This window comes from Trichechus manatus, unplaced genomic scaffold (genome assembly GCF_000243295.1).
Source record: "Trichechus manatus latirostris isolate Lorelei unplaced genomic scaffold, TriManLat1.0 scaffold00289, whole genome shotgun sequence".
NCBI classification, from domain to species: Eukaryota; Metazoa; Chordata; class Mammalia; order Sirenia; family Trichechidae; genus Trichechus; species Trichechus manatus.
In genome coordinates, this window is record NW_004444225.1 from 1,005,638 (window position 1) to 1,025,610 (window position 19,973).

The following is a 19,973-nucleotide window of genomic DNA, read 5'->3' on the forward strand; positions in this document are numbered from 1 at the left end:
CTTGCAACAACTGCAGATGTGAAAATATCTTGGCAGCAGAATTAGCTAATCTTCTGCTTGGCTCAGACAACAGACTCTTCCATTAAGAAGTAGACTCCTGGACCAAAAGGAATCCTTGGTCTGAGTGCCTCTTCAAAGAGTTTTAGTCAATGGGCTCCCTAATTCTTATTAATATGTAATATTATGATGCAATATCCTTATGCAACATTTATAGAGGTGTCTATAGGACTTCTAGCCAACAAATATATCTTAAATACCACTTATTTGACCAACAAAAAACATTTCTAACAGAGGTAGCACAGAATAATGATTAAGAATATAGACTCTGGAGTCAGATGGCCTGGGTTCAAATCTCTCTATGCCACTACTAGCCACATAACCTTAAGCACGTTATTTAAACTCTCTATTCCTCTTTCCTCATCAGTAAAATAAGAATATTAATAGTGCCAACCTCATAGGGTTATTATGAGAATTGAATGAGTTAATATTTGTAAAGTGCCTAGATCAGTGCCTGGCACATAGTAAGAGCTGTATAGGTGAGGATGGCACAGGCCTGGGCAGTGTTTCATTCTATTGTACACAGGGTCATTATGAGTCAGAACAACAACAACAAAAAATGTGGTTATAAATACATTAAATTAGCATCCTTTATGCTAATTAATGAACTCCTTAATGAAGACACCACTATTGATATCAAGCTTGCTTACAGCCTTGGAATATATAGATAGAGAGGCCCTCTGGAAAAAAGAGCAGACATGATTACTGCTTATTATAAAATTTTTTAATTCACTAAGCTTAGTGTTCCTCTCCTGTAATGTCACCCATTGCATGTGCAAGTGTCATCTGGCCCTCTTCATGTCACTTTGGAGCAACTGGTTTTGGGGAGCTGTTGAAAAATGCAGATACTCTAGTTACTGCTATTGCTGTGAGTAATAAACTGTGTTCCATCTCTGATCCAAGAGTCTCATATCTTCTGCCAGCATGTATGAAACTATAGAAAACAAACTTACTAACTTGCAAGCAGAGTAAAATCTCAGCCCTTCACAGTTCTTGACAATATTAAAGGTATAGTATAAACAAATTTATGCCAATAAATTAGACCATTTAGATTAACACATTTCTTGAAAGGTACAACCTATCAAATCTCTTCATGACATTGGTGAAAGGCAAATTTTTCTTAGACAAGACAGAAGAATAATTAACCAGAAGTGTTAAATAAACTGAGCTTAAACAAAATTAAAAGTTTTGCTCTTTCAAAGACATCATTAAGAAAATGAAAAGGCAGGAGGCAGAGCCAACATGGCATTACAGACAGAAGTACCACCTTGTCCCTCCATAGCAAAGAACTGAAAAACTAAGTAAAACAGAGACAAACGTCAATCCTGGAACCCTAAGTGTCAAATGAAGAGATAAAGAACTCAGCCAAACACCAACTGGTATAAGAAACTGACGGAGAACAGAGAGTGAGGAGAGATATGTGCGGAGGTCCCCAATCAGCTAACGCAGCACGGATTCACCATCTTGGACTCCTATCAGAGATTGGCATACAGGTAGTATGGGAAAGCAGCTTCACAGAGCTCCCAGCAGGAGACAGAACACCTGATAACCAGTGATATAAGCTTTCCCACCTCTCACCCTTCTTCCCCCCTCCACTCAGCCTTCTCTGCTTCCCACTGGCCACAGTTTGTTGGCCAGGAGACACTGGCTTTGGCCTGTGCTGCTTGGATTCACCCCGCCCACACTGGCCAGCTCCCTAAGCGCCATTTGTTCATTGCTGGTGTTGCTTTTTCCACTTCTTTTGGTTTCTTCCATGCCTCTGACAACCTTCCCCTCCTTTCTCTTGAACACCTGGCTCCATGTGCCATCTTTGCTTCTTCTTGAAAGGCTGTGAAGCGCCACGCGACTGGGGAACTGCTTGTCCAGCCTGCATAGCCACGCTGGTGGGATCCCTGGGGTTTGTTTTTTAGTTTTTTTTGGGTTTTTCTGGTTTGGTTTTGTTTGTTTGTTTTTCTTTTATCGACTTGGGAGCCCCTTCTAGCTGGGCTATACTGCGTGACGTAGGAGCTACTTCCCTGATCCGTGCAGTTGCACCAGTGCAAACCCTGGGGGCATTTCTTTCTTTTTTTTCCCCCTCTTTTTTCCTTTTTGTCTTTCTTCATTTCTCAGTTTCTCATCTCTCTATACTTACCTTCTTTTCCTGTCTCGTGAATAACTGGTGCTATGTGATATTTCTACCCCTTCCAGCCAGGCTGTACTGCACGGCCTGGGAGCCACTTCCCCGGACTTTGCAGCCACACCAGTGGGATCCCTGGGTGTTTTGCTTTTTTTTGCTAATATTTATTTATTATTTTTTTCTATTTGTTTTTCTCCATTTCTTAGTTTCTCATCTCTCCACTCCAATGGCAATCTCCCTCAGCATTTTTTTTTTTTTTTGGCTCCTGTTTCTCTCCCTGTCTCTCCTCTTTCCCATACCCATCTTAGTTCCACCCATCACAATCTTCCCCCTTCTTCCTGCCTACCTGCACTGTGTGCTGAACATCACACCCCTGAGCAGCACAGGCAGCCTACTGGAATGTGCCCCACACTAATTCATGGCTCTCCCTGTTAGCCATAGTACATGCCACAAACAACCCATCCTCCAGCCCCCCCCCCCCACTTCAGGTGGACCTGCCCTGTTGCACCATAGCAGAGTAACTGGTCCTGCCCATTGGACAAGGAGGTGAAAAGAATCATGCCCACAGATGAGCAAACAACAAACAACACACAACCTGTCTGCTCAGATATAAGCAAATAAAAAAAAAGCAGGACAAAACAAACAAATCTACAATCACTAAACAAAGAAAATAACTACTGAATGTCCCGAAGACAGCAGAAAATATCAAAACATATTAAAAAAATAGGACAGGATGGTTCCAATAAGCATCTGAAATAAAACACCAGATGACTTTCCAGTAGAAGAAAAGCTACTAGAACTACCTGATAGGGAATTCAAATCCTAATATTCAGAGCTATTCAAAAGTTGAAGAAAAAGCAGACAAAAATAAGGAAAAAAATAGACAAATTCATGGAAAAGGCAGATAAATTAATGGAAATTACAGGAAAAAATGGAAGAATTCAGGAAAATAATATAGGAACAAAATGCCAAAATAAATTCACAAATAGAAATCATACAATAAACAACAATTAGAAATCCAAAAGAAAAAAAACAAGATTTCAGAAGTGGACAGTGTCATAGAAGACCTGATGAGCAGGTTTGAAACAATGGAAGAGAGGATCAGCAAAATTGAAGACAAAGATTTGTATACAACTCTGTTTGAGGAAAAATCAGAAAAAATAATGACGAAAAATGAAGAAACCCTAAGAATGATGTGGGATACAATCAAAAGCAAAAATACGCAAGTGATCAGAGTTCCATAAAAGGGGAAGAAAACAGGAAACACAGGGAGGATCATTGAAGAACTGCTGACAGAAAACTTCCCTAATATCATGAAAGATGAAAAGCTGACCATCCAAGAAACTCAATGAACCCCATATAGGATAGACCTCAAAAGAAAATCACCAAGGCATATCATAATCACACTTGCTAAAACCAAAGACAAACAAAGAATCCTGAGAGCAGCTCGAGAAAAACAAAAAGTCACATACAGAAGAGAAACACTAAGACTAAGCTCTGATTATTCAGCGGAAATCATGCAGGCAAGAAGGTAATGGGATGACATATATAAAACCTTGAAAGAGAAAAATTGCCAACCAGGAATAACATATCCTGCAAAACTCTCATTCAAATATGATGGTGAAATTAGGACATTTCCAGATAAACAGAAATTAAGGGACTATGTAAAAACCCAACCAAATTTACAAGAATTATTAAAGAGAGTCCTTTGGTATGAGAACAAACAACATAAGACCTCAGCCTGAATTTAGGACACAAGATTGTACCAGCCAGATACCAACCTAGGAAATGAAATCTCAAGGACTATCCAAAAACAAAAGAATTACAAAAGGGAATCATAGAGGTTAATCTGTAAATGACAACAACATCAGAACAATAAAAGATGGAATAAATGGTGTAGGTATAGAACTTTCTAATGGGGAAGGCAAGGTGATACTAAGTAATAACAGACTGGTTCAAACTTAAGAAGATAAGGGTAAATTTCATTGCAACCACAAAGGAAGTTAACAAACCTACTCATCAAAATAAAGAGGAAATACATAAAGTCTCACTAAAAACAAAAGAACTGAAAAAAAAAAAAACCCCGCAAACAAAAGTAACTCAGCACAGGATGGTAAAAGCAACAAAGAAAATGTCAGCACCACAAAAAAAAGCACTACAAAATGACAGCAATAAACTCATACCTATCAATAATTGCACTGAATGTAAATGGCCTAACTGGACCCATAAAGAGACAGAGAGTGACAGAAAGGATAAAAAAAACCAGGATCCATCAATATGCTGTCTACAAGAGACACACCTTAGAAACAAAGAAGTAAAAATCAAAGGATGGGAAAAAAAATATCAAGCAAACAGCTACCAAAAAGAGCAAGAGTGGCAATACTAACCTCAGATGAAATAGACATTAAAACAAATTCCACCATAAGAGACAAAGAAGGACACTATATAGTGATTAAAGGGATGATCTATCATAAAGACATAACCATAATAAATATCTATGCACCCAATGACAGGGCTCCAAGATAGACAAAACAAATTCAATGGAACTGAAAAAAGAAATTGATGGTTTCATAATAATAGTAGGAGACTACAACACACCAGTCTCGGTAAAGGACAGAACATCTAGAAAGAAACTGAACAAAGATACAGAAGATCCAAAGGCCACAATCAGCCGACTTGACCTCATAGACATATACAGAACACTCAACCCAACAGCTGCAAAGTACACATTGTTTTCCAATGCACATGGAATTTTCTCCAGAATAGACCACATCTTAGGCCACAAAGCAACCCTCAACAAAATCCAAAACATTGAGATAATACAAAGTATTTTCTCTGACCAAAACACCATCAAGGCAGAAATTAACAACAGAAAGAGCAAGGAAAAAAAATCAATTATGTGGAAACTGAATAACACTCTGCTTACAAACCACTGAGAAATGAAGAAGTCAGAGATGGAATCAAAAAATTCCTAGAATCAAAAGAGAATGAAAACACATCATACCAAAACCTTTGGGACACAGCAAAGGCAGTCATAAGAGGTCAATTTATAGCAATAGATAAACACATCAAAAAAGAAGAGACAAAATCAAAACATTAGCTACACAACTCGAACAAATAGAAAAAGAACAGCAAAAAAAGCCCACAACCACCAGAAGAAAAGAAATAATAAAGATCAGAGCAGAAATAAATGAAAGAGAGAATAGAAAAACAACAGAAAGAATCAACAAAAGCAAAAGTTGATTCTTTGAAAGAATCAATAAAATTGACAAACCACTAGACGAAGCAACAAAAGAAAAACAGGAGAGGATGCAAATAACCCAAATAAGAAATGAAATGGGGGATTTACAACAGACCCAACTGAAATAGAAAGGATCATAACAGAGTATTATGAAAAACTATATTCCAACAAATTTGAAAACCGAGAGGAAATGGATAAATTCCTAGAAACACACTACTTACCCAAACTTAACAAAATGATGTTGAATATCTGAACAGACACATAACAAGAGAAGGGACTGAAAAGGTAATAAAAAAACTTCCAACAAAAAAAACTTTGGCCCAGATGGCTTCACTGGAGAATTCTACCAAACATTCAGAGAGCTTATACCAGTACTACTCAAACTATTTCAGAACATAGAAAAGGAAGCAATGCTTTCAAATTCATTCTATGAAGTCAGCATAACTCTGATACCAAAACTAGGCAAAGATACCACAAAAAAGGAAAATTACAGACAAATATCACTCATGAATATAGATGTAAAAATTCTGAATGAAATTCTAGCCAATAGAATTCAGCATCATATCAAAAAAAAAAAAAAATACACCACGACCAGGTAGGATTCATACTAGGTAGGCAAGGATGGTTCAGCATTAGAAAATCAATCAACATAATCCACCACATGAGTAAAAGGAAAGAAAAGAATCACATGATCATCTCAATCTATGCAGAAAAGGCATTCGACAAAGTCCAACACCCATTACTGATAAAAAATCTCAATAAAATAGGTATAGAAGGGAAATTCCTCAACATAATAAAGGACATCTATGCAAAACCAATGGCCAACATTATTCTCAATGGAGAGAGGCTGAAAACATTCCACTTGAGAACAGGAACAAGACAAGGATGCCCTTTCTGACCACTCCTATTTAACATTGTGCTGGAAGTCCTAGCTAGAGCAATAAGGCAAGAAAATAAAGGGAATGCAAATTGGTAATAAAGAAGTCAACTGCCCCTATTTGCAAATAATATGATACTATACATGGAAAACCCAAAAGACTCCACAAGAAAACTACTGAAACTAATATAAAGATTCAGCAGAGTAGCAAGACACATGATAAACATACAAAAATCAGTTGTATTTCTATACACCAATAAAGAGAACAATGAAAAAGAAATCAGGAAAACAATACCATTTATAATAGCCCCTGAAAAAATAAAATACTTAGGAATAATTCTAAACAGGGAATTAAAAGACCTATACAAAAAAACTACAAAACACTACAGCAAGAAACCAACATAAATGGAAAAACATACCATGCTCATGGATAGGTAGACTCGACATTATGAAAATGACAATTCTACCCAAAGCAATTTACAAATACAGTGCAATCCCGATCCAAATACCAACAACATTCCTTAAAGAGATGGAAAAACTAATCATTAACTTTATATGGAAAGGGAAGAAGCCCCAGATAAGTAATGCACTATTGAAAAAGAATAAAGTGGGAGGACTCACACTACTTGATCTCAAAACCTACTATACAGCTAAAGTAGTCAAAACAGCCTGATACTGGTACAATGACAGGTACCTTGACCAATGGAACAAAATTGAGAACCCAGATGTAAATCCATCCTCCTATGGTCACCTGATCTTCAACAAGGCCCAAAGTCCATCAAATGGGGAACAGTCTTTTTAACAAATGGTGCCACCAAAACTGGATGTCCTGCAAAAAAATGAAACAAGGCCCACACCTCACACCATATACAAAAACTAATTCCAAATGGATCAAAGACATAAATATAAAGCCAAAAACTATAAAGTCCATAGAAGAAAAAATAGGATCAATGCCAGAGGCCCTAATACACAGCATTAACAGGATACTAACCATAACCAACAACACACAAATTCCAGAAGATAAGCTAGATTACTGGGATCTTCTAAAAATTAAACACATGCTCATCAAAGAGTAAAAAGAACCTACAGACTGGGAAAAGATTTTTGGACATTACAAGTCAGACAAAGGTCTAATCTCTAAAATCTACAAGAAAATCCCACACCTCTACAACAAAAAGACAAATAATCCAACTAAACAATGGGCAAAGGAAATGAACAGACATTTCACCAAAGAAGACATTCAAGCGGCCAACAGACACATGAGGAAATGCTTGCAATCACTAGCCATTAGAGAAATGCAAATCAAAACCAAAATGAGATACCATCTCACCCTGGCGTCACTGGCAGGAATCAAAAAAACAGGAAATAACAAATGTTGGAGAGGCTGCAGGGAGATCGGAACTCTTATGCACTGCTGATGCGAATGCAAAATGATACAACAATTTTGGGAAACGATATGCGGCTTACTTAGAAAGCTAGAAATAGCAATACCATATGATTCAGCAATCCCACTCCTAGGAATATATCCTAGAGAAAAAAGAGTGATCACATGAATAGACATGTGCACACCCATGTTCATTGTAGCATTGTTCACAATAGCAAAAAGATGGAAACAACCGAGATGCCCATCGACAGATGAGTGGATAAACAAACTATGGTACATACACACAGTGAAGTATTACAGAACAATAAAGAACAATGATGAATCCTTAAAACATCTCATAACATGGATGAATCTGGAGGGCATTATGCTGAGTGAAATAAGTCAATCGCAAAAGAAAAAAAATTTATGAGACCACTACTGTAAAAACTCATGAAAAGGTTTACACACAAAAAGAAACAATCTTTGATGGTTACAAGAGAGGGGTGGGGTGAAGGTGGAAAAACACTAAATACACAAATAGATAAATGGTAAATTTGGTGAAGGGTAAGACAGTACACAATACTGGGGAGGTCAGTACACCTTGTACAAGGCAAGGTCATGGAAGCTACGTAGACACATCAAAACTCCCTGAGGACCGAACTGCTGGACTGAGGGCTATGGAGACCATGGTCTCAGGGAACTTCTAGCTCAATTGGCATAATATAGTTTATAAAGAAAATGTTCTACATTCTACTTCGGTGAGTAGCATCTGGGGTCTTAAAAGCCTGTAAGTGGCCATTTAAGATATTCCACTGGTCTCACCCCTTGGGGAGCAAGGGAGAATGAAGAAAACTAAAGACACAAGGGAAAGATTAGTCCAAAGTACTAATGGACTACATCTACCACGGCCTCCACCAGACTGAGTCCAATACAACTAGATGGTGCCTAGCTACCACCACTGACTGCTCTGACAGGGATCCCCAAAGAGGGTCCTGAACAGAGCTGGAGAAAAATGTAGAACAAAATTCTAACTCATGAAAAAAGACCAGACTAAGGCGTACATAATACTGGGGAAACCAGTACAACTTGTACAGGGCAAGGTCATGAAAACTCCATGGACACATCCAAACTCCCTGAGGGACCGAATTTCTGGACTGAGGGCTGTGGGGACCATGGTGTCAGGGAACATCTACCTCAATTGGCATAACATAGTTGATAAAGAAAATGTTCTACATTCTACCTTGATGAGTAGAGTCTGGAGTCATAAAAGCCTGTGAGCAGCCATCTAAGGTACTCCACTGGTCTCACCCATTCAGGAACAAGGGAGAATGAAGAAAACAAAATACAAGGGAAAGACTTGTCCAAAGGACTAATGAACCACAACTACTACGGCCTCCACCAGACTGAGTACAGCACAACTAGATGGTGCCTGGCTACCACCACTGACTGCTCTGACAGGAATCACAACAGAGGATCCCGGACAGAGCTAGAGAAGAATGTAGAACAAAATAACAAAATTCTAACTCACAGAAAAAGATCAGACTTACTGGCCTGACAGAGACTGGAGAAACCCTGAGAGTATGGCCCCCAGACCCCCTTTTAGCTCAGTAATGAAGTCACTCCCGAGGTTCACCCTTCAGCCAAAGATTAGACAGCCCCACAAAATAAAATGAGACTAATGGGGCACAACAGCCTAGGGATAAGGACTAGAAGGCAGGAGGGGACAGGAGAGCTGGTAATAAGGAACTCAAGGTTGAGAAGGGAGAGTGTTGACATGTTGTGGGGTTGTTAACCAATGTCATAAAACAATATGTGTATTAACTGTTTAATGAGAAACTAGTTTGTTCTGTAAACCTTCACCTACAGTACAATAAAATAAATAAATAAATAACTTTTCATACCCAATTTGGAAATCCAAGAAGTGGTTCTAATCTGTCCTATAGGATCACTATGAGTCAGAATCGACTTGATGACAACAGGTCTGGTTTTGGGATTTTTTAATAACTTAGGGGTTGACAGTTTGGACATGGGACCTCAGTGCCAGAATTTGAATCCTGGCCCAACTGCTTACCAGATGTGTGACACTGAGCAAGTTACTTACCTCTCTGTGCCACCATTTTCTCATCTACAAAATATGGAGAGTCATAGCAACATCCTTATAAGGTTACTTGTAAATAGTAAGCACAATACGCCAAAAATGTAATACAAAACAAAACAAAAATCCATTGCCTTTGAGTCGATTCAGACTCATGGCGACCCTATGTGTTACATAGTGGAACTGTTCCATAGGGTTTTCTTGGCTGTAAACTTCATGGAAGCAAATTGCCAGGCCCTTCTTCTGTGGTGTCACTGGGTCAATTTGAACTGCAAATCTTTAGATTAGTAGTTGAATCAAACTGTCTGTGGTACCCAGAGTGCTAAGCACAACATAAGTGCTTGTTACATAAATTGTCTGCGTGAAGGTTAAAATATATGAACTCTTCTGGCTTCATGACGGGGAAACAAATAAATTTTAAAATAAGATTATAAGGAGCCACATAACTCTCTGTTCTATTTGCTCGTCTATCCACAAATTTGATACCCATGTGTCATGGATTGAATTGTGTCCCCCAAAACATGTGTGTAGCACCTTGGCTAGGTCATGATTCTTAGTATTGTATGATTGTGTTATCTGATGTGATTTCCTTAGGTGTTGTAAACTCTACCACTATGATGAGATTATATGTGATCTCCTCATGTGTTGTAAACTCTATCACTGTGATGAGGTTATACTGATGAGGTTGACAAGATCAGTGTCTTAATACAATCTCTTTTGAGATATAAAAGAGAGAAGTGAGCAGAGACACATGTGAACCTCATACCACCAAGAGAGCAGCACTAGATGACTGAGACACCATGGTAACAACAGTTAAATGCCATCCCCTGTGAAAAATAACAAGCCATTAAAAAAATCAAAAAAAGAACAAAGAATAATATCTCAGTCTCTAAGCTAAGATGGAAAAATGAACTGTGTGAAAAACATAAAACAGAGCTGTTTGTAGTACCTAAAGGCCACACATGGCTGGGAGACCACCCACTGTCAGCCTATGCAAGAGAGAATTGAGTAAACTGAAACCTCATGTCCCTGGGAATATCAATGTACCAAAAGCAATTTGGGGGAAACAATTAAAAAAAAAAGGAATAAAATGAAAAGGTAAGTCACTGACTGGTAGAAAATATTCATGATTGATATATTTCACAAAGCACTTGTGTTCATATTATATAAAGAATTCTTACAGCTCAGGAGCCCTGGTGGTACAGTGGTTAAAAACTCAGCCATTAACCAGAAGGTTGGCAGTTCAAATCCAGCAGCCGCTCCTTGGAAACCCTATGGGGCAGGCTTGTTTGTTTGTTTTCTTATAGCTCAATATGAAGTCAAACAACTTAATTTTTTTTTAATGGGCAAAACATTTGAACAGAAATTTCTCAAAAGAAGATATATAAACAGCCAAGAAGCCCATGAAAAGATTCCCTACATCATTATCCATCTGAGAAATGAAAAATAAAACCATAAGGAGATATCACTATACTGTTGTTGTTGTTGTTAGGTGTCGTCAAGTCCGTTCCGACTCATAGCAACCCTTTGTGCAACAGGAGGAAACACTGCCTGGTCCTGATTCAACCTCACAATGGTTGTGCTTGAGCCCATTGTTCCAGTCACTGTGTCAATCCGTCTCCTTGAGGGTCTTCCTCTTTTTCACTGACTCTCCTCTTTACCAAGCATGACGTCCTTCTCCAGGGACTGGTGCCTCCTGATAATATGTCCAAAGTATGTGAGATGAATCTCACCACCCTCGCTTCTAAGAAACATTCTGGCTATACTTCTTCCAAGACAGATTTATGTGGCCCTTTCTGTCTATTGGGCTAATATTTCCAAGACCGATTTGTTCATTCTTCTGGCAGTCCAGGGTATATTCAATATCCTTCGCCAACACCATAATTCAAAGTCATCAACTCTTCTTCAGTCTTCCTTATTCATTGTCCAGCTTTCACATACGTATGAGGCAATTGAAAATACCATGGCTTAGGTTAGGCATACCTTAGTCTCCAAGGTGACATTTTTGCTTTTTAATACTTTAAAGAGGTCTTTTGCAGCAAATTTGCCCATTGCAATGCATCGTTTGATTTCTTAACTGCTGCTTCCATGGGTGTTGATTGTGGATTCAAGTGAAATAATTCTCGACTACTTCAATCTTTTCTCTGTTTATCATGATGTTGCTTATTGGTCCAGTTTTTGTTTTCTTTATATCACTTTATATTGTTAGTAACTACATACCCACTATATAATGACTAAAATTAAAGAGATTGATGATACCAAGTGTTGACAAGGATGTGAAGCAACTGGAACTTTGATGCATTGCTGGTGGGACTGTGAAATGGTATAGCCCCTTTGGAAAACACTTTTGGAGCTTCTTATCAAGTTAAATGTATATAAATCATATAATCCAGCGTTTCCCAAAAACAATGAAAATGTATAAAAGTGTGAAAACTTTTACAAAAATTTCATAGCAGGTTTATTTCAAATAGCCTGCAAAAAAAAAAAGGAAACTAATGATCATCAACAGGTGTATGGATAAACAAATTGTGGCATATCTATGTAAAGGAATACTACTCAGCATAAAAAGAAAAGAGCTACTAATGTACCCACAATGAATGAATTGCAAAACCATCATGCTACTGAGCAAAAGACCACACACAGAAGTGATCACACTGTATGGTTCCATTCATATGAAATTCTGAGCAGACAAAACTAATCTACAATGACAGAAATTAGATCAGTGAAACTGGGGGTGGAGGATTGACCACATACAAAGGAGCAGGAGAAAAACTTTCAGGGTTATGAAAATGTTCCATAACTTTTTTGGGGTGATGATGATGGGGATATACAAGTATTTGTTAAAACTCATCAAATGGTACTCTTAAAATGGGTGCATTTTGTTTTATATAAATTATTCTTAAAGTTATTTTTGACTTTTTTTTAAATTATGAGAGATCTCATTACCTATGTAAGCTCAGTAGGTCTTAACCTCACTGAAGCTTTATCTATAAAATATTAATAATAATACCTACCTTACTGTACTGGCAAGAGAATTATATTAAACAATTCATATAGACCATGTAGCACAATGTCTGGCTCATAGTAATAATAATAATAATGTACACTGAATAACTGCTAAAAAGATTAAGAGAAGTATGGTTAGTGTTACCCATTAAGTTTCCCAGGGGAGGAGGGGTTGGTTTCTTAGATAACCATTAAAGAAAAACATGAATTATTTGAGAGAACATTTCATATAAAAAGAAAAGTGCCAAAAAAAAAAAAAAAAAACTACTGAGATAAAGTTACTAAGATGAGTATAGTAATGGACAACCTTCAGTTATATTTCGCTAGGTTAGATAGGCTACATCTGGTCTGGTGAAAATTAAAAAGAGGTTATGGAGGAAGACAGGGTGAGAGATTAAAAAGTCCAGAGATGTGAAAGCTAGGTTAGAAAATAATAGTACACATCAGAACAAGTAGAGAAATGATATATAGAGATTTGTGTTTAGGGTAGGCGATTCTGAAAGCCACATGTAAAGTGAATAGAAGCAGATCATGACTTAAGACAAACCAATTAGAAGCTTATCACTCTGCTCTGCAAGAGGTAACAAGGCTTAGACTAAGACAGGGATATAAGTAAGAGAATGGAAGAGACGTTGTATGGTAATATTTTCAGTAATTGTCTCTAAAAGCAAAAAAGAGAAAGGAGTTGCAGACAACATCAAAGTGTTAATGGGAAATCTAAACTGTCTATAATATTAACTCCCATGTATATGACATATGCAAGAGAAGAACAGAAAGAAAAACTATGAAGAGAAAGCTGATATTTTAAAAGAAAAATAGAAGAGATGTTAGAGATTTTAGCAGTCATTATGGTACTGCTATTCACCAGATATTTCTAGCTCTCCTCCTTCTGAACTTCAGTAGGATTGTACTTACCCTCTTTGAAGCTATATGTGGCTATATGACTTGTTTGACCAACGAAATGTGGAAGAAAGTGACATATACCATTTCTGTCTGAAGCTTTAAGGGCAAGCGCATGATTCACCACATTCTCTTCCCCCTGCTGAGGTCATTGTGGAGGCACACAAATCCTCCATCAGCCCCTACCTCTGAGGAACTATAATGAACAGAGCTCCCGTTCTGATTTGCATTAGGAATGCAGTATGAGCAAGAAATAAACTTCTGTTGTGTTGAGTTACGTAGATTTTGGTGTTTGTCACTTATGCTAGGAACCTAGACTATTCTCACTAATACAGAGATGATTGTGCTTTTTCTCAAAAAAGTAGCAATTAGGGAAATGACCATCTGTGAGTCAGGCATCACCACATATTTTTAGAAATAAAGACTAAAAACAAGTGAGACCACAAAAAGAGTTTTGTTTCTACCACTATGCTTTGAAGAGCAATGAGGCAGATTGCTACTTTGGTGGACCCCAATGAACTATACCTCCTTTTCATAGTCACCCTCACCAACTTGACTTTGGAGTTGGCCATGTGACTGCCTTTGCCAATGGCACATCAGTGGACATGACGAAAATAGGGCTTGCACATGGGCTGTTGTCCCCTTGGTCTGCAAGCTCTTGGGATATGACCTCTCAGAATTCAGTGACCATGTTATGAGAAGCCCAACCTAACCATGTGGAGAGGCCACATGAAGATCCATCAAGACCGTGGCTCAGAACCTCAGCTGAGTTCCTAGCCAGCACCAGCTTGCCAGCTATGTGAGTGACCTTTCTTGAAACTGGATCCTGCAGCCCCAATCAAACCACCGTGACTGATGCCATGTGGAGCAGAAATGAATCGACCCATAAAGCCCTATTCAAATTACAGAATTGTAACCAAATAAATGACTGCTGTTGTTTTAAGACACTAAGTTTTGGTGTTTTTCATGCAGCAATGGATAACCAAAATAATCAATAAATGCTTTTGTATTAGTTGAAAAGTAAAAAGTAAGAAATTATTTTGCATATTAAGTATTTCTTGTTCTTCCGTGGAAGAATACTTCAGTATTATAAAGCCAAGATCATTGGCTCTGAAACAGATCATATTTTGTTAAAACTCTGACTCTGTCACTTACTAGCTGGGCGACCATGGACCAAAACTCCAACCTGTGAACCTGTTTCTTCGCTCATACAATAAGCATCGATAAACTATTTCTCAGGCTTGTTATGAAAATTATCACATGCAAAATGCCTGACACAAAGCTTGGGCTCAACAAATAGTTATTGCAATTGTTAATATCATTTTGTTATCATCGTTAATCATATCTCATATACTTACGGTGCATCAGCTATTTGACAAGCATGTACTGGGTGACAGAAATACAAAGACTTTCACATCCCAGCGCTCTACCCTCAGGGATCTTACCACCTATGAATTGTATTAAGTTCTGCAAAGAAAATCTGAAGATTTTGTAAAAAAAAGCCTAACTAGCAAACCTAATCAAGATGGATATACCCCAAAGGGTTTTCAACAGCTGATTTTTCAGACGTAGATCATCTTTCTTCTGAGACACCTCTGGGTGGACTTGAACCTTCAACCTTTCAGTAGCTAGCAATGGTAACCGTTTGCACCAACCAGGAGCTCTTCCTCAAAGGGTCTAAATTCTTTTTTATCTGAATAACATTTAAAATGAGCGCTAAAGGATAAGGAGATTTTAACCAGGTGAAGAATGCAGTAGAGAACTGTGTGGAGAGAAGGAATAGCATCATGAGACCCCCCAGGCAGAAGAGGACTTGTACATTCAAAAAGCTGAAGGAAGTCTGCTGTGCTTGAAGCCTAGTGAGCAAGCCAGAGAGTAGGATAATAGAGACGGAGAAACAAGCTTCATGTTTTTATTAATAACTAGCCAAGAACCCATCTCCTGAGAGGCTAGGCAAAGAGTGCTGGCGCCCTGATGTGACCAATGCCAAAGATGTGTAAATATTACCTGGAAAATAAAGGTTAACGATCCATGAAGCAATAATTTCCAAATAGTGGCCCACAGGTTATTGTCATGCTGTGAATAGTAAGCTTTAGTGCTTAGAGGTGAGATAAGAAAAACAGGGGCAATGTAGAAGTTTTTAACAAAGATAAATATCTTCAATCTTGAATTTTATAATTATGCCCTTCCTAATTTTTCGTGAAATAACGGTGATGATAGTTGGTTTTATTTCTATGTCATTACTTAGAAAAATCAAAAGACAGCTCTTTTGGTACCTATTGCCCCAAAAAGCAGCTCTCACCTGATTTGGGTGTGTCTCTTTACAGTCTGTAAAACTGCCAAGTCCAGGAACCACTGACTCAAAGGGGTAAAAAAAAAAAAAAAACAGTTGCAGTTGAGTCAATGTATGTGAGTATAACTACTCCATAGGGTTTTCAATGGCTGATTTTTTGGAAGTAGATGGCCTTTCTTCTGGGGCACCTCTGGGTAAACTTGAACCTCCAACCTTTTGTTAGCGAGCATATTAACCGTTTGCACCACCCAGGGTCTAAATTGTTTCTCCCCTGAAATAGTTGGTTATTTTGAAAGAGGCAGTAGGTAGTGAGAATATCATTAGAGAGCAGAAATGGGGCCTCCTGCAGCCCGAAGCTGAGACTACTGAATTTTTGTTTGAACTTTTTTCTTATTAAAGAAAAAAAGGTAGCCCGAGAGGGACTGTAATTTCGTACTCACATTCACACATATATAATATTCTTTATGTAGACAATGCATGAAGGAAACAGCACTGTAATTTTTCCATGAAATATAAATGCCAAATTCACGCATAATTTATACAACGTAAAACCAACAGACCATGTAGCTTTGGTGTTTAATTATGATCCTCTGGTTCTTCCTGATGAGCCCTATTAATCAGCCCAATCAGTGTCTAAAATGTCCTATTTTTGTCTACAAAGAAACATCTAAATGGTGATGTTAAAATAAGCTTAATTGAAATATGCTTTTGTAGAAAGCATTTCTTGGCCTAAATGTAATAAATGGAATTTAAAAGCAAATAAGCAAATGATTGAGGCAAACAATAATAATTTTTTCTGACATTTTTAGAGATACAGGGGAAAGTACAATGTTAAGCATCTTGACCTTTTGCTCAAGCAAAACTTTCTGCTATTTAATTAGTTTGTGATTTTTTTTTAAAGAAAACCTCTGAAGTTGCCACTTTTATACTGATAAATTTAGAAGGGATCTTCATGCTTTAACATAATTTTGTATAAAGATATTCTACCCCATGGATATCTAAAGGCGAGAGCAACCTCTCAATGGTTTCACATTTTCTAACACCCCTAAGAACCCCTCTGTATTTTCAAAGAGAAATAAATTAGACTGACAAGATAGGCTGAAAATGTTAAGACCTAGATTTTATTTTCGCTTCACAAATCTTCCTCTACAGCTACTCCGTTGCATTGCCTTAACAACATAGATCTATGGAACATTTTCCAATGGCTTTAAAGGACATTTTTTCCACAGAGGCAACAAATGTTTATAAGGTAAACATTACCATTAGTTTCCTCAAAAGTAAATTGAAAACCTGATTTTACCTCTGCTCCCATCACACTAGAAGCCACCTTGCAATTTGTTAAGATGTGTCATTGTCTCCTCTCTAGAAGCCAAACAAGCTCAGTCAGAGGCGTCTCCACGTGTGTTCGTCACTTTCTTGACAGCAGAGCTTTCTCCCCATCCATCACTCTGGCTCTCAACAATTTCTTTACTAGTACATTGTAGTGCCTTGTCCTTGTGTTTGATTCCAGGTTGCTTTGCAAATATCATCTGGCAATTTCACTCATAAATATGTTTCAAATGCCAAAGAGTTTATAAATTGGAAACAAAGTACTATTACTACTACTGGTCCCTACATCCTAGTAGTTTTATCCAATTAATAGCCAATGTTTGTAGGATAGATGGATAGACGGCAGTGTACCACAGTAGTTAACAGCACAGACTTTAAGTCTGAATTAACTAGAGTCCTAGTTCAGCCATTTATTAGCTACGAGACTTTGAACAACTTATTCAAGTTGTCTAAGCTATGGGTTCATCATCTGTAAACCAAGGACATTATTCTCTGTCTCGTCAGTTTCTTGTAAGGATGAAATGTTAACAACATGTTGGGCCAAGTGCCTGACACATAATAAAAACCAGTTGCTGTGGAGTTAATTCCAACTCACAATGACCCCAAGTGTGCCCAAGCACAACTGTGCTCCACAGCATTTTCAATCGCTGATTTTCCAGAAGTAGACCACCAAGCCTTTCTTTCAAGGTGCCTCTGGGTGGCTTGAACCTCCAACCTTTCAGTTTGCAGCCAAGCACATTAACTCTTTGCACCATCCAGGGACTCCAACACATAAGGGTCTAATAACAAATGGTTGTTATTGTAATCATTGTTCATTCCACTCATTCAACAGCTATTTGTTGTGCATATTCTAAAAGCTGAGTAATGAGTAGTGAATAAAACACATATGGCCTTTGCATTTTATGGATCACACACTCTGGTGGGGAAGACACACAATAAAGAATAAATCAGTTACAATTACAAATAGTGTTAGAAGAAACAGTGCTGTGACAAGAGAACACGAGAAGAAGGAGACCTCTTTAGGTGTGATCAACTTTAAACTTCAACCTGCAAGATGAGGAAAGGCCATGTGAAGACTGGGAGAAGAAAATGTGTAGGCAGAGGCTGAGCAGGAAAGCACTCAGCAAATTTGCAACAATGAGGAAAGTCATGGGTCAGAAGCATGCTCAGTAAGAAGTATTGATAAGGTTAAAAGATCTTGAAAAGCTAGAAAATGCAAAGTATTGTAGGACATGGGAAACAGTTCATATTTTCCACTAAATTCAATGGGAAAACATTAAGGAGTTCTAAGAAGACTGTCACAGTTTGATTCTTCTTTTTAGAAAATTACTCTGGCTGTCATATGATAATTTGGAAAAATACAAAAGAAGTGAGCAGACAAGTTAGGAAGCGATTGGAATAATCAATCCAGACAGGAGATAATGGTGACTTGGACTTAGTGACAGAGGTGATGGAGAGAAGGAAAAAATACAGAGATATAAAAATCAAGTCTCGCCACGATCTTGATTGGGAGCAAAGAGATGGGGGGCACTGTTGTGGTAAACATGAATTTATTCCTCTATATATTTACTCCTGTAACTATCACTAGTCACTCTTTTACCTTCCCAAAAAGGGAATGTGTCAGAATTATCATTCTTACATATTAACTATTGGGAGTTTTCTTATAATCATTCACTTATTCCTACAGCCAGCAGTTATTTGCTACCATCTCAGAAACTTACTCAACGCATTTCCTCATTTTCATTACTATTCCTCAACTCCTATAATAAGACTTGGGGGAAAACATAAGAGGTTTATCATCGGAAACTTTGCTGAGCCTTATTCTCTATAGCACTGTCTTAGGCTAGGTTCGCTAGAGAAACAAAAAATGAAGCATATATGTATATACAGAGAGATTTTGTATCAAGGAAATGGCTCACGTCATTGTAGAGGCTGGAAAGTCCCAAGTCCGTGAGTCAGGCTGGAGGCTTCTCCTGACTCACGTAGCTGCAGAGGCTGGCAAACCCAAGATCAGCAAGTCAGACAGCAGACCTCTGGCTCACAGGCTGTGGAGGCTGACAAATCCCAAGATAGTCAGGTAAGCTGCTAGCTCAGATCCCGAGAACCAGAGATCAGACGAACAGGAGCAAGCTGCAGGACCCAGATAGAACAAAAGCTTTGCCAGAAAGTCTATCTATATTTGGATGCACACCACACCCCTAGGGAAACTTCCTTTCAACTGATTGACTGCTCATAGCAGATCTCATGGTGGAGGTGATTACATTATTACATAGCTGCCACACTACATCATAACTGCTAAACCACCGAGAATCATGGTCCAGCCAAATTGACACACAACCTTAACCACTGCAAGCACCAAGTCAAGATGCTAATAATCTGTGGAGTCTTGTTTTAATTCATCGAATGCAATAAAAATTACTGAGATTCCCTTGTGTGAAATTTGTCTGTTGATTTACCCAGAAGCTACAAGAATCCCCACATAACTTGTAATGACTTTTCTGAAGGTTATTTTTCGTTTCAAACCCGTATGTGCTTACACTCATTCCCATGTAAACAATACCAACAGATAGCATGGCGTATTTGATTACATAATGATTAAGGCTGAATTTGGCAAGTGCTCAAAGATTAAGGGTTATTCTTAGGAAAATAAGTAATTTACTTCTAGAGCTGTAAAGCTTCTAATACAAAGAGAACAC